Here is a 17962-nt window from a genome sequence, read left to right on the forward strand (position 1 = left end):
CCACACTGTACCACACCGCACTGTACCACACCGCACTGTACCACACCACACTGTATCACACTACACTGTATCACACTGTACCACACTACACCATGCTGTATCACACTGCACTGTATCACACCACTCTGTATTGCACTGTACCACACTACACCATGCTGTATCACACTGCACTGTATCACACTACATTGTATCACACTGTACCACACTACACTATGCTGTATCACACTGCACTGTATCACACCACACCATATCACACCGCACTGTATCACACCATACTGTACCACACTGCACTGTATCAAACTGCACTGTATCACACTGTACCACACCGCAGTGTATCACACCACGCTGTACAACACCACACTGTACTACACCATACCGTATACTGGATTAGTGGTGCTGGAAGAGCACAGCAGTTCAGGCAGCATCCAATGAGCAGCGAAATCGACGTTTCGGGCAAAATCACACTGTACCACACCGCACTGTATCACACTGTACCACACCACACCGCACTGTATCACACTGTACCACACCGCACTGTATCACACTGTACCACACCACACCGCACTGTATCACACTGTACCACACCGCACTGTATCACACTGTACCACACCACACCGCACTGTATCACACCATATCACACCGCACTGTATCACACCATACTGTACCACACTGCACTGTATCAAACTGCACTGTATCACACCGCACTGTATCACACCATACTGTACCACACTGCACTGTACCACACCGCACTGTACCACACCACACTGTATCACACTGTATCACACCGCACTGTATCACACCATACTGTACCACACCGCACTGTACCACACCACACTGTATCACACTGTATCACACCACACCATATCACACCGCACTGTATCACACCATACTGTACCACACCGCACTGTACCACACCACACTGTAACACACTGTATCACACCACACCATAACACACCGCACTGTATCACACCATACTGTACCACACCGCACTGTACCACACCACACTGTATCACACTACACTGTATCACACTGTACCACACTACACCATGCTGTATCACACTGCACTGTATCACACCACACCATATCACACCGCACTGTATCACACCATACTGTACCACACTGCACTATATCAAACTGCACTGTATCACACCGCACTGTATCACACTGTACCACACCGCACTGTACCACACCACACTGTACCACACCACACTGTATCACACTACACTGTATCACACTGTACCACACCACACTGTACCACACCGCACTGTACCACACCGCACTGTACCACACCACACTGTATCACACTACACTGTATCACACTGTACCACACTACACCATGCTGTATCACACTGCACTGTATCACACCACACTGTATTGCACTGTACCACACTACACCATGCTGTATCACACTGCACTGTATCACACTACATTGTATCACACTGTACCACACTACACCATGCTGTATCACACTGCACTGTATCACACCACACTGTATCACACTGTACCACACCATACCATGCTGTATCACACCACACTGTATCACGCTACATTGTATCACACTGTACCACACTACACTATGCTGTATCACACTGCACTGTATCACACCACACCATATCACACCGCACTGTATCACACCATACTGTACCACACTGCACTGTATCAAACTGCACTGTATCACACTGTACCACACCGCAGTGTATCACACCACGCTGTACAACACCACACTGTACTACACCATACCGTATACTGGATTAGTGGTGCTGGAAGAGCACAGCAGTTCAGGCAGCATCCAATGAGCAGCGAAATCGACGTTTCGGGCAAAATCACACTGTACCACACCGCACTGTATCACACTGTACCACACCACACCGTGTCACACTGTACCACACCACACTGTATCACACTCTACCACACCACACTGTATCACACTGTACAACACCGCACTGTACAACACCGCACTGTATCACACTGTACCACACCACACTGTACCACACCACACTGTACAACACCGCACTGTATCACACTGTACCACACCATACTGTGTCACACTGTACCACACCACAGTGTATCACACTGTACCACACCGCACTGTACCACAGAGTATAAAAGCAAGGTCTAAAATGTTACCACCTCAGAGTGCTGGCTGTGGGGATTGAAACACTAGGAGTTGAGGTGAGTGTGGGAATTTGGGGAAGAGAGTGAGGGAGTCAATGCTGGGCCTTGTTTCCCTTATTACTTACACAGACCCAGTGGGGGCGGGAGGAGATCAGACATTACCATTCAGAAAGTGAATGAGACTAACAGAAGCAGCTGATTGGTGAATAAGTGCTGTTGGGCATTGCCAAACTATTATTTTGAAATCTTTGTTCAAGAAAGTGTATGGATTAGTTGGTTTTTTTAAAAAATAAAGCCCGAAAGTTTTAAACTTTAAAGAGATTAATGTAAAAAGTTGTTAAGGGGTCAGGGATGTCAGCCAGGACTGGTATGTCCCTCCTGTCAGAGATCAGGGAGCAGTTGACTGTCCCTGGTGGCTATGTCTGCAGGAAGAGTGTCCAGCTGCAGCTCCTGTCAGATCATATTGATCAGTTGGAGTGGCAATGGAACACACTGAAGAGTATATAGGAGGCAGAGAGTGGGATAGATGGTAGCTTCAGTGACACCAACTTGCAGAGCATTTCAGGGAACATCGCTGGGACACATGCACCAAACAACCCGTCCTGTGGTTGACCACTTCAACTCCCCCTCCCACACCCCCAAGGACATACAAGCCCTGGGCCTCCTCCACCACCAAATCAAGCCACCCGCAGCCTGGAGGAAGAATGCGTCATCTTCCGCCTTGGGACCCCCCATCCACACGGCATCAACATCAACTTCACTAGTTTCCTCATCTCACCTCCCCCACCGCATTCCAGATCCAACCCTCCAACTTGGCACCACCCCTCTTGACCTGTCCCACCTGCCCATCTACCTTCCCACCTATCTGCTCGCCTCCGACCTATCACCATCACCCCTCACTTGCATCTGCCTTCCCACCTACATTCCCCCCCCCAGCCCCTAATTATCACTCAGCCCCTTTCCCCCTCCATATTCCTGATGAAGGGCTGCTGCCAGAAACATGGACTCTCCTGCTCCTCGGGTGCTGCCTGACTGGTTGTGCTTTTCCAGTGCCACCCTTTTTGAATCCACAGGTATGGTCAGGTAGACTGACGACCTCCAGGAGAGACAGTGAGGGAGTGTCCTGCGGCTCTCCATATCTCAAATATGTAAACCGTTTTGGAGACAGTTGGTGGGGTTTGCCTGTCAGGGGAAAATCGAAACAGCAGCCAGGTCTGTGACACCACGACTCTCTCTGCTGAAAAGTCCAAGCGATCAATTATAATAAGGGAATCTCTAGTTAGGGGCACAGGCAGGCAATTCTGTGACCATGAGAGAGATTTCAGGATGGCATGTCACCTCTGGTGCCAGGGTCAAGGAGCGTTGCAGCAAAGAGGAGGACGTAAAGTTGGAGGTCAATGTACACATTGGTACCAACGACATAGGGAGGAAAAAGGGATGCGGTCCTGCGGAGTGAATGTAGGAAGTTAGGCAGGAGGTTAAAAAGCAGGACCTCAAGAGGAGCAATCTTTGGATTACCCCCAGTGCCATGTGTTAGTGAGAATAGGGCAAATGAATGTGTGACTGAGGAGTTGGTGCAGGGAGCGGGGATTCAGATGTTTGGATCTTTGGGATCTCTTCTGAGGCAGAAATAACCTATACAGGAGGGACAGGTCACTGAACTGGAGGGAGACCAATATTGCTACTCCAGAGGGTTTAAAGTGGTCTGGCGGAAGGGTGGGACCCTGAGCTGTAGTGAAACAAGAGAGAAGGTTAAGGCTAGTAATAGATGAGGCTAGCAAGAGGCTAGCAACACGGAATGAAGGGAGACTGAGGAATTAAACTGCATTTATTTCAATGCAAGAGACCTGACAGGTAAAGTAGATGAACACAGGGCATGAATGGGAACATGGGACTGAGATAACATAGCTGTGACAGAAACGTGGCTGAGGGAGGGACAGGACTGGCAGATCTCTGTGACTCTATGACTCTAATCAATGTTATGGCTATAGGAAGGATAGAAGGGGAGGCACAAGAGGAGGGGGAGTGGTGTTTTTGATTAGGGATAACATTACAGCAGTAGTTAGAGAGAATATTCCTGAGGGATTGTCTCAGGAAGCTATACGGGTGGAACTGAGAAATAAGAAGAGGGTGATCACTTTGATGGGATTGTACTATTGTCCCCAATAGTCAGCAGGAAATCAAGGAATAAATATGAATGCAAATAGCTTTAAAAACAATAGGGTTACAAATATAGGGGATTTTAACTTTCTAAACAGAGACTGGGACTGCCATAGTGTTAAGAGGCAGGAAAGATTTCTCAATCAATATGTAGATGCCCCAACTAGAGAAGGGGCAAAATTCAACCTCCTCTTGGGAAATAAGGCAGGGCAAGTGACTGAGGTGTCAGCAGGGGAGCACTTTGGGACCAGCGACCATAATTCTATTCGTTTTAAAAATAGTTATGGAAAAGGATAGGCTTGGTCTACAAGTTAACATTCTAAATTGAGGGCAAGGCTAATTTTGATGGTCTTAAACAGAAACTTTCAAAAGTTGATTGGGCTATTCACAGGTAAAAGGATGTCTAGCAAATGGGAGGCTTTCAAAAGTGAGATACCAAATGTTCAGGGTCAGCACATTCCTGTTAGTGTGCAGGGCAAGGTGGCAGGAGTAGGGAATACAGAATAATTAGAGAAATAGAGGCTGTGGTCAAGAAAAGGAGCCAATGTCAGGTATTGATAGCCAGAATCAAGTGAATCCCTTGAGAAGTGCAGGAGTTCATTAAAGAGGGAACTGAGGAGAGCAAAAATGGGACATCAGATAGCTTTATCAGATAGGGTAAAGGAAAATTGAAGAGATTCCACAATTATATTAAGGCCAAAACAGTAACTAGGGAGAGAATAGGTCCCCTGAAAGATCATCCAGGTCATCTATCCATAGGAGCTGGATGAGATCCTAAATTAATATTTCTCATCAACTTACTGTGGAGAAAGACATGGAAACTAGGGAACTCAGAGTAAATAGTGATGTCTTATCAAGAGTCTGCATCACAGAAGAGGTGCTGAAGGTCTTAGATCACATCAAGGTAGATCAATCCCAGGAGCTGATCAAATGTATCCCAGGACATTGTGGGAAGCTAGGGAAGAAATTGTGGTACCCTGAGCAGAGATATTTGTGTCATCGATAGCCACGAGTTGGTGCCGGAATACTGGAGGGTGGCGAATATTGTACCATTATTTAAGAAAGGCTGCAAGGAAAAATTTGAGAATGATAGACCAGTGAGCCTGACCTTAGTTCTGGGTAATTTGATGGATGAGAGACAGGATCTCCATGCAAGACAAGGACTGATTAGGGATAGTCAGCCTGGTTCAGTGTGTGGAAAATCACAAGTCACAAACTTGAATGAGGTTTTTGAAGACAGGACCACAAGGATATATGAAGGCAGAGTTGTGGGTGATGTCTACATCTACTTTAGCAAGGCCTTCAACGACAACACTCCACATGATAGACTGGTTAGTAAGGTTGGATCACATGACATCCAGAGAGAGTTAACCAATTGAATGCAAAATTGGCTTGAAGATAGGGGCCAGAGGGTGGTGGTGGACAGTTGTTTCTCGGACTGGAGGCCTGTGACCAGCAGTGTTTCATGGGGATCGCTGCGGGGTCCACTGTCGTTCATCGTTTATATAAATGAATTGGAGCAGAATATAAACGGTATGGTTAGTAAGTTTGCTGATGACCCCAACATTGGTGGCATAGTGGACAGTGAAGGAGGTTATCTAATTGTCACATGGGATCTTGATCAATTGGTCCAATGGGCTGAGGAATGACAGACAGAGTTTAATTCAGATAATTGCAAGGTGTAGCATTTTGGCCAGGCAAACCAGGGCAGGACTTATACACCTAATGGTAGGGCCCTGGAGAGTGTCGTTGAACAGACAGACTGAGGGGCGCATGTTCAAAGTTCCTTGAAAGTGGCACCACAGGTAGACAGGGTGGTGATGAAGGTGTTTGGCACATTTGCCTTCATTGGGCAAAGCACTGGGTAATGCAGTTGGGACATCATGTTACAGCTGCACGGGACATTGGTGAGGCCACATTTGGAATACTGCATACAATTCTAATTGCCCTGCTAGAGGCAGGAATTATTAATCTGGAAAGGGTGCAAGAAAGATTTACAAAGATGTTACTGAGACTGGAAGCTTGAGTTATAAGGAGAGGCTGGATAGGCTGGGAATTTTTTCCCTGGACTATAGGAGACTGAGGGGTGACCTTATACAGGTTTGTAAAATCATCAGGGGCATGGATAGGGAGAATAGCGATGGTCTTTTCCCCAGGATAGGGGAGTGCAAAACTAGAGGGCGTAGTTGAAGGTGAGAGGGGAAAGATTTAAAAGGGACCTGAGGGGTGACGTTTTCACATAGAGGGTGGCCCATGTATGGAACAAGCTGCCAGAGGAAGTGGAAACATTTGCAGCATTTAAAAGACATTTGGACAGGTACCAGGATATGAATGGTTTCGAGAGATATGGAGAAAATGCTGCTAAATGGGTCTGGTTGAGTTTAGGAGATCTGGTCGGCATGGAGAGGCTGGGCTGAAGGGCCTGTTTCCATGCCATATGACTCTTTGACTCTGCACTGTAATGCACCATAATATACCACACTCTACTGCATCACACTTTACCACATCATACTGTACTATATCACATTGTACTATATCACACTGTACCACATCACACTGTACTATATCACATTGTACTATATCACACTGTACCACATCACACTGTACTATATCACACTGTACTATATCACACTGTAACACATCACACTGTACGACATCACATTGTACTATATCACATTGTACTATATCACACTGTACCACATCACACTGTACTATATCACATTGTACTATATCACACTGTACCACATCACACCATACTATATCACATTGTACTATATCACACTGTACTATATCACACTGTACCACATCACACTGTACAATATCACATTGTACTATATCACATTGTACTATATCACACTGTACCACGTCACACTGTACCACATCACACTGTACTATATCACACTGTACTATATCACACTGTACCACATCACACTGTACCACATCACACTGTACTATATCACACTGTACCACATCACACTGTATTATATCACACTGTACCACATCACGATGTACCAGATCACAATGTACCACATTACACTGTACTATATCACAATGTACTTTATCACATTGTACTATATCACACTGTACTATACCACACTGTACCACATCACACTGTACTATATCACATTGTATTATATCACACTGTACCACATCACACTGTACTATATCACACTGTACTATATCACATTGTACTATATCACACTGTACTATACCACACTGTACCACATCACACTGTACTATATCACATTGTACTATATCACACTGTACCATGTCACACAGTACCACGTCACACTGTACCACATCACACAGTACTATATCACACTGTACTATATCACACTGTACCACATCACACTGTACTATATCACATTGTACTATATCACACTGTACCACATCACACTGTACTACATCACACTGTACTATACCACACTGTACCACATCACACTGTACAACATCACACTGTACTATATCACACTGTACTATATCACATTGTACTATATCACACTGTACAACATCACATTGTACTATATCACACTGTACCACATCACACTGTACTATATCACATTGTACTATATCACACTGTACCACATCACACTGTACTACATCACACTGTACTATACCACACTGTAGCACATCACACTGTACAACATCACACTGTACTATATCACACTGTACTATATCACATTGTACTATATCACACTGTACAACATCACATTGTACTATATCACATTGTACTATATCACACTGTACTATATCACACTGTACCACATCACACTGTACTATATCACATTGTACTATATCACACTGTACCACGTCACACTGTACCACATCACACTGTACTATATCACACTGTACTATATCACACTGTACCACATCACACTGTACTATATCACATTGTACTATATCACACTGTACCACATCACACTGTACTATATCACATTGTACTATATCACACTGTACCACATCACACTGTACTACATCACACTGTACTATATCACACTGTACCACATCACACTGTACTATATCACATTGTACTATATCACACTGTACCACATCACACTGTACTATATCACATTGTACTATATCACACTGTACCACATCACACTGTACTACATCACACTGTACTATATCACACTGTACCACATCACACTGTACTATATCACATTGTACTATATCACACTGTACCACATCACACTGTACTACATCACACTGTACTATACCACACTGTACCACATCACACTGTACAACATCACACTGTACTATATCACATTGTACTATATCACATTGTACTATATCATACTGTCCCACATCACACTGTACAACATCACATTGTACTATATCACATTGTACTATATCACACTGTACTATATCACACTGTACTATACCACACTGTACCACATCACACTGTACCACATCACACTGTACTATATCACATTGTACTATATCACATTGTACTATATCACACTGTACCACATCACACTGTACTATATCACATTGTACTATATCACACTGTACTATACCACACTGTACCACATCATACTGTACTATATCACATTGTACTATATCACACTGTACCACGTCACACTGTACCACATCACACTGTACTATATCACACTGTACTATATCACACTGTACTATATCACACTGTACCACATCACACTGTACTAAATCCCATTGTACTATATCACACTGTACTATATCACACTGTACCACATCACACTGTACTATATCACACTGTACCACATCACACTGTACTATATCACATTGTACTATATCACACTGTACCACATCACACTGTACTACATCACACTGTACTATACCACACTGTACCACATCACACTGTACAACATCACACTGTACTATATCACATTGTACTATATCACATTGTACTATATCATACTGTCCCACATCACACTGTACAACATCACATTGTACTATATCACATTGTACTATATCACACTGTACTATATCACACTGTACTATACCACACTGTACCACATCACACTGTACCACATCACACTGTACTATATCACATTGTACTATATCACATTGTACTATATCACACTGTACCACATCACACTGTACTATATCACATTGTACTATATCACACTGTACTATACCACACTGTACCACATCATACTGTACTATATCACATTGTACTATATCACACTGTACCACGTCACACTGTACCACATCACACTGTACTATATCACACTGTATTATATCACACTGTACTATATCACACTGTACCACATCACACTGTACTAAATCCCATTGTACTATATCACACTGTACTATATCACACTGTACCACATCACACTGTACTATATCACATTGTACTATATCACACTGTACAACATCACACTGTACTATATCACACTGTACTATATCACACTGTACTATATCACATTGTACTATATCACATTGTACTATATCACACTGTACTATATCACATTGTACTATATCACACTGTACTATACCACACTGTACCACATCATACTGTACTACATCACACTGTACTATACCACACTGTACCACATCACACTGTACTATATCACAATGTACTATATCACATTGTACTATATCACACTGTACTATATCACACTGTCCCACATCACACTGTACCATACCACACTGTACCACATCACACTGTACTATATCACATTGTATTATATCACACTGTACCACATCACACTGTACCACATCACACTGTACTATATCACACTGTAATATATCACATTGTACTATATCACGCTGTACTATACCACACTGTACCACATCACACTGTACTATATCACATTGTACTATATCACACTGTACCATGTCACACAGTACCACGTCACACTGTACCACATCACACTGTACTATATCACACTGTACTATATCACACTGTACCACATCACACTGTACTATATCACATTATACTATATCACACTGTACCACATCACACTGTACTACATCACACTGTACTATACCACACTGTACCACATCACACTGTACAACATCACACTGTACTATATCACACTGTACTATATCACATTGTACTATATCACACTGTACAACATCACATTGTACTATATCACATTGTACTATATCACACTGTACTATACCACACCGTACCACATCACACTGTAAGATATCACATTGTACTATATCACACTGTACCACATCACACTGTACTATATCACATTGTACTATATCACACTGTACCACATCACACTGTACTATATCACACTGTACCACGTCACACTGTACCACATCACACTGTACTATATCACACTGTACTACATCATACTGTACTATATCACACTGTACCACATCACACTGTACTAAATCCCATTGTACTATATCACACTGTACCACATCACACTGTACCACATCACACTGTACTATATCACATTGTACTATATCACACTGTACCACATCACACTGTACCACATCACACTGTACTATATCACAATGTACTATATCACAATGTACTATATCACATTGTACTATATCGCACTGTACTATATCACACTGTACTATACCACACTGTACTATATCACACTGTACTATATCACATTGTACTATATCACACTGTACCACATCACACTGTACTATATCACATTGTACTACATCACATTGTACTATATCACACTGTACTATATCACATTGTACCATATCACACTGTACCACATCACACTGTACCACATCACACTGTACTATATCACAATGTACTATATCACATTGTACTATATCACACTGTACTATATCACACTGTCCCACATCACACTGTACCATACCACACTGTACCACATCACACTGTACTATATCACATTGTATTATATCACACTGTACTATATCACACTGTACTATATCACATTGTACTATATCACACTGTACTATACCACACTGTACCACATCACACTGTACTATATCACATTGTACTATATCACACTGTACCATGTCACACAGTAACACGTCACACTGTACCACATCACACTGTACTATATCACACTGTACTATATCACACTGTACCACATCACACTGTACTATATCACATTGTACTATATCACACTGTACCACATCACACTGTACTACATCACACTGTACTATACCACACTGTACCACATCACACTGTACAACATCACACTGTACTATATCACACTGTACTATATCACATTGTACTATATCACACTGTACAACATCACATTGTACTATATCACACTGTACTATATCACACTGTACTATACCACACTGTACCACATCACACTGTACTATATCACATTGTACTATATCACACTGTACCACATCACACTGTACTATATCACATTGTACTATATCACACTGTACCACATCACACTGTACTATATCACACTGTACTATATCACACTGTAACACATCATACTGTACTATATCACATTGTACTATATCACATTGTACTATATCACACTGTCCCACATCACACTGTACTACATCACACTGTACTATACCACACTGTACCACATCACACTGTACAACATCACATTGTACTATATCACATTGTACTATATCACACTGTACTATATCACACTGTACTATACCACACTGTACCACATCACACTGTACTATATCACATTGTACTATATCACACTGTACCACATCACACTGTACTATATCACATTGTACTATACCACACTGTACCACATCACACTGTACTATATCACACTGTACTATATCACATTGTACTATATCACACTGTACCACATCACACTGTACTATATCACACTGTACTATATCACACTGTAACACATCACACTGTACTATATCACATTGTACTATATCACATTGTACTATATCACACTGTACTATATCACACTGTACCACATCACACTGTACTAAATCCCATTGTACTATATCACACTGTACCACATCACACTGTACCACATCACACTGTACTATATCACATTGTACCACATCACACTGTACCACATCACACTGTACTATATCACATTGTACTATATCACACTGTACCACATCACATTGTACTATATCACATTGTACTATATCACACTGTCCCACATCACACTGTACTATATCACATTGTACTATATCACACTGTACCACATCACACTGTACTATATCACACTGTACCATGTCACACAGTACCACGTCACACTGTACCACATCACACTGTACTATATCACACTGTACTATATCACACTGTACCACATCACACTGTACTATATCACATTGAACTATATCACACTGTACCACATCACACTGTACTACATCACACTGTACTATACCACACTGTACCACATCACACTGTACAACATCACACTGTACTATATCACACTGTACTATATCACATTGTACTATATCACACTGTACTATATCACACTGTACCACATCACACTGTACTATATCACATTGTACTATATCACATTGTACTATATCACACTGTCCCACATCACACTGTACTACATCACACTGTACTATACCACACTGTACCACATCACACTGTACAACATCACATTGTACTATATCACATTGTACTATATCACACTGTACTATATCACACTGTACTATACCACACTGTACTATATCACATTGTACTATATCACACTGTACTATATCACACTGTACCACATCACACTGTACTAAATCCCATTGTACTATATCACACTGTACCACATCACACTGTACCACATCACACTGTACCACATCACACTGTACTATATCACATTGTACTATATCACACTGTACCACGTCACACTGTACCACATCACACTGTACTATATCACACTGTACCACATCACACTGTACCACATCACACTGTACCACATCACACTGTACTATATCACATTGTACCACATCACACTGTACCACATCACACTGTACTATATCACATTGTACTATATCACACTGTACCACATCACATTGTACTATATCACATTGTACTATATCACACTGTCCCACATCACACTGTACTATATCACACTGTACTATATCACATTGTACTATATCACACTGTACTATACCACACTGTACCACATCACACTGTACTATATCACAATGTACTATATCACACTGTACCACATCACACTGTACTATATCACATTGTACTATATCACACTGTACCACATCACACTGTACTATATCACATTGTACTATATCACAGTGTACCACATCACACTGTACTATATCACACTGTACTATATCACATTGTACTATATGACACTGTACCACATCACATTGTACTATATCACACTGTACCACATCACGCTGTACTATATCACACTGTACTATATCACACTGTACCACATCACACTATACCACATCACACTGTACTATATCACATTGTACTATATCACACTGTACCACATCACACTGTACTATATCACATAGTACTATATCACACTGTACCACATCACACTGTACTATATCACATTGTACTATATCACACTGTACCACATCACACTGTACTATATCACATAGTACTATATCACACTGTACCACATCACACTGTACTATATCACATTGTACTATATCACACTGTACCACATCACACTGTACTATATCATATTGTACTATATCACACTGTACCACATCACACTGTACTACATCACACTGTACTATACCACACTGTACCACATCACACTGTACAACATCACACTGTACTATATCACACTGTACCACATCACACTGTACTATATCACATAGTACTATATCACACTGTACCACATCACACTGTACTATATCATATTGTACTATATCACACTGTACCACATCACACTGTACTATATCATATTGTACTATATCACACTGTACCACATCACATGGTACTATACAACATTGTACCAAATCACACTGTATTATATCACACTTTACCACATCACACTGTACTATATCACACTGTACTACATCGCACTGTATTACATCACACTTTACCACATCATACTGTACTATGTCATACTGTATTATATTACGCTGCACCACATCACACTTTACCACATTACATTGGATTTATATCACACTGTACTATATCACACTGTACTATATCACACTGTACCACGTCACACTGTACCACATCACACTGTACTATATCACACTGTACTATATCACATAGTACTATATCACACTGTACCACATCACACTGTACTATATCACATAATACTATATCACACTGTACCACATCACACTGTACTATATCACATTGTACTATATCACACTGTACCACGTCACACTGTACCACATCACACTGTACTATATCACATTGTACTATATCACACTGTACCACGTCACACTGTACCACATCACACTGTACTATATCACACTGTACTACATCATACTGTACTATATCACACTGTACCACATCACACTGTACTAAATCCCATTGTACTATATCACACTGTACCACATCACACTGTACCACATCACACTGTACCACATCACACTGTACTATATCACATTGTACTATATCACACTGTACCACGTCACACTGTACCACATCACACTGTACTATATCACACTGTACTATATCACACTGTACCACATCACACTGTACCACATCACACTGTACTATATCACATTGTACCACATCACACTGTACCACATCACACTGTACTATATCACATTGTACTATATCACACTGTACCACATCACATTGTACTATATCACATTGTACTATATCACACTGTCCCACATCACACTGTACTATATCACACTGTACTATATCACATTGTACTATATCACACTGTACTATACCACACTGTACCACATCACACTGTACTATATCACAATGTACTATATCACACTGTACCACATCACACTGTACTATATCACATTGTACTATATCACACTGTACCACATCACACTGTACTATATCACATTGTACTATATCACAGTGTACCACATCACACTGTACTATATCACACTGTACTATATCACATTGTACTATATGACACTGTACCACATCACATTGTACTATATCACACTGTACCACATCACGCTGTACTATATCACACTGTACTATATCACACTGTACCACATCACACTATACCACATCACACTGTACTATATCACATTGTACTATATCACACTGTACCACATCACACTGTACTATATCACATAGTACTATATCACACTGTACCACATCACACTGTACTATATCACATTGTACTATATCACACTGTACCACATCACACTGTACTATATCACATAGTACTATATCACACTGTACCACATCACACTGTACTATATCACATTGTACTATATCACACTGTACCACATCACACTGTACTATATCATATTGTACTATATCACACTGTACCACATCACACTGTACTACATCACACTGTACTATACCACACTGTACCACATCACACTGTACAACATCACACTGTACTATATCACACTGTACTATATCACATAGTACTATATCACACTGTACCACATCACACTGTACTATATCATATTGTACTATATCACACTGTACCACATCACATGGTACTATACAACATTGTACCACATCACACTGTATTATATCACACTTTACCACATCACACTGTACTATATCACACTGTACTACATCGCACTGTATTACATCACACCTTACCACATCATACTGTACTATATCACATAGTACTATATCACACTGTCCCACATCACACTGTACTATATCACACTTACCACATCACACTGTACTATATCACATAGTACTATATCACACTGTACCACATCACACTGTACTATATCATATTGTACTATATCACACTGTACCACATCACACTGTACTATATCACATTGTACCACATCACACTGTACCACATCACACTGTACTATATCACATTGTACTATATCACACTGTACCACATCACATTGTACTATATCACATTGTACTATATCACACTGTCCCACATCACACTGTACTATATCACACTGTACTATATCACATTGTACTATATCACACTGTACTATACCACACTGTACCACATCACACTGTACTATATCACAATGTACTATATCACACTGTACCACATCACACTGTACTATATCACATTGTACTATATCACACTGTACCACATCACACTGTACTATATCACATTGTACTATATCACAGTGTACCACATCACACTGTACTATATCACACTGTACTATATCACATTGTACTATATGACACTGTACCACATCACATTGTACTATATCACACTGTACCACATCACGCTGTACTATATCACACTGTACTATATCACACTGTACCACATCACACTATACCACATCACACTGTACTATATCACATTGTACTATATCACACTGTACCACATCACACTGTACTATATCACATAGTACTATATCACACTGTACCACATCACACTGTACTATATCACATTGTACTATATCACACTGTACCACATCACACTGTACTATATCACATAGTACTATATCACACTGTACCACATCACACTGTACTATATCACATTGTACTATATCACACTGTACCACATCACACTGTACTATATCATATTGTACTATATCACACTGTACCACATCACACTGTACTACATCACACTGTACTATACCACACTGTACCACATCACACTGTACAACATCACACTGTACTATATCACACTGTACCACATCACACTGTACTATATCACATAGTACTATATCACACTGTACCACATCACACTGTACTATATCATATTGTACTATATCACACTGTACCACATCACATGGTACTATACAACATTGTACCACATCACACTGTATTATATCACACTTTACCACATCACACTGTACTATATCACACTGTACTACATCGCACTGTATTACATCACACCTTACCACATCATACTGTACTATATCACATAGTACTATATCACACTGTCCCACATCACACTGTACTATATCACACTTACCACATCACACTGTACTATATCACATAGTACTATATCACACTGTACCACATCACACTGTACTATATCATATTGTACTATATCACACTGTACCACATCACATGGTACTATACAACATTGTACCACATCGCACTGTATTACATCACACTTTACCACATCATACTGTACTATGTCATACTGTATTATATTACGCTGCACCACATCACACTTTACCACATTACATTGGATTTATATCACACTGTACTATATCACACTGTACTATATCACACTGTACCACGTCACACTGTACCACATCACACTGTACTATATCACACTGTACTATATCACACTGTACTATATCACATTGTACTATATCACACTGTACCACGTCACACTGTACCACATCACACTGTACTATATCACACTGTACTATATCACACTGTACTATATCACACTACGATATGTCCACACTAAGAAATCCAAACCAAGCCCTAGTTTCTGGAGCTGACAGCTGTCTGAAACACCAGCTGTTATGTTCAACCAGTCACATACACAGACGTTTCTATGCTGCCCTGACAATACAATCCTCTGAATTCTCAAAATAAAAGATAAATAAAAGATTGCGACAATATCTAAGAAAACAGGAGAGAGCAAAGTGGAGTCATGAACCGTAAATTACTTTTAAATAATTTGAAAGCGTGTTCCATTTGAAGGCCTGGCGGGCTCCCTGGTGGGAGATTACCAGAGTACATGTTGGGTAAGTACATCAAATAGTGTAAGACATCAATTGCATCAAACAATTCTGTCATGTCTATGAACTGAAGACACCC

The sequence above is a fragment of the Chiloscyllium punctatum genome, chromosome 8 (assembly GCF_047496795.1).
Source record: "Chiloscyllium punctatum isolate Juve2018m chromosome 8, sChiPun1.3, whole genome shotgun sequence".
Taxonomy (NCBI): domain Eukaryota; kingdom Metazoa; phylum Chordata; class Chondrichthyes; order Orectolobiformes; family Hemiscylliidae; genus Chiloscyllium; species Chiloscyllium punctatum.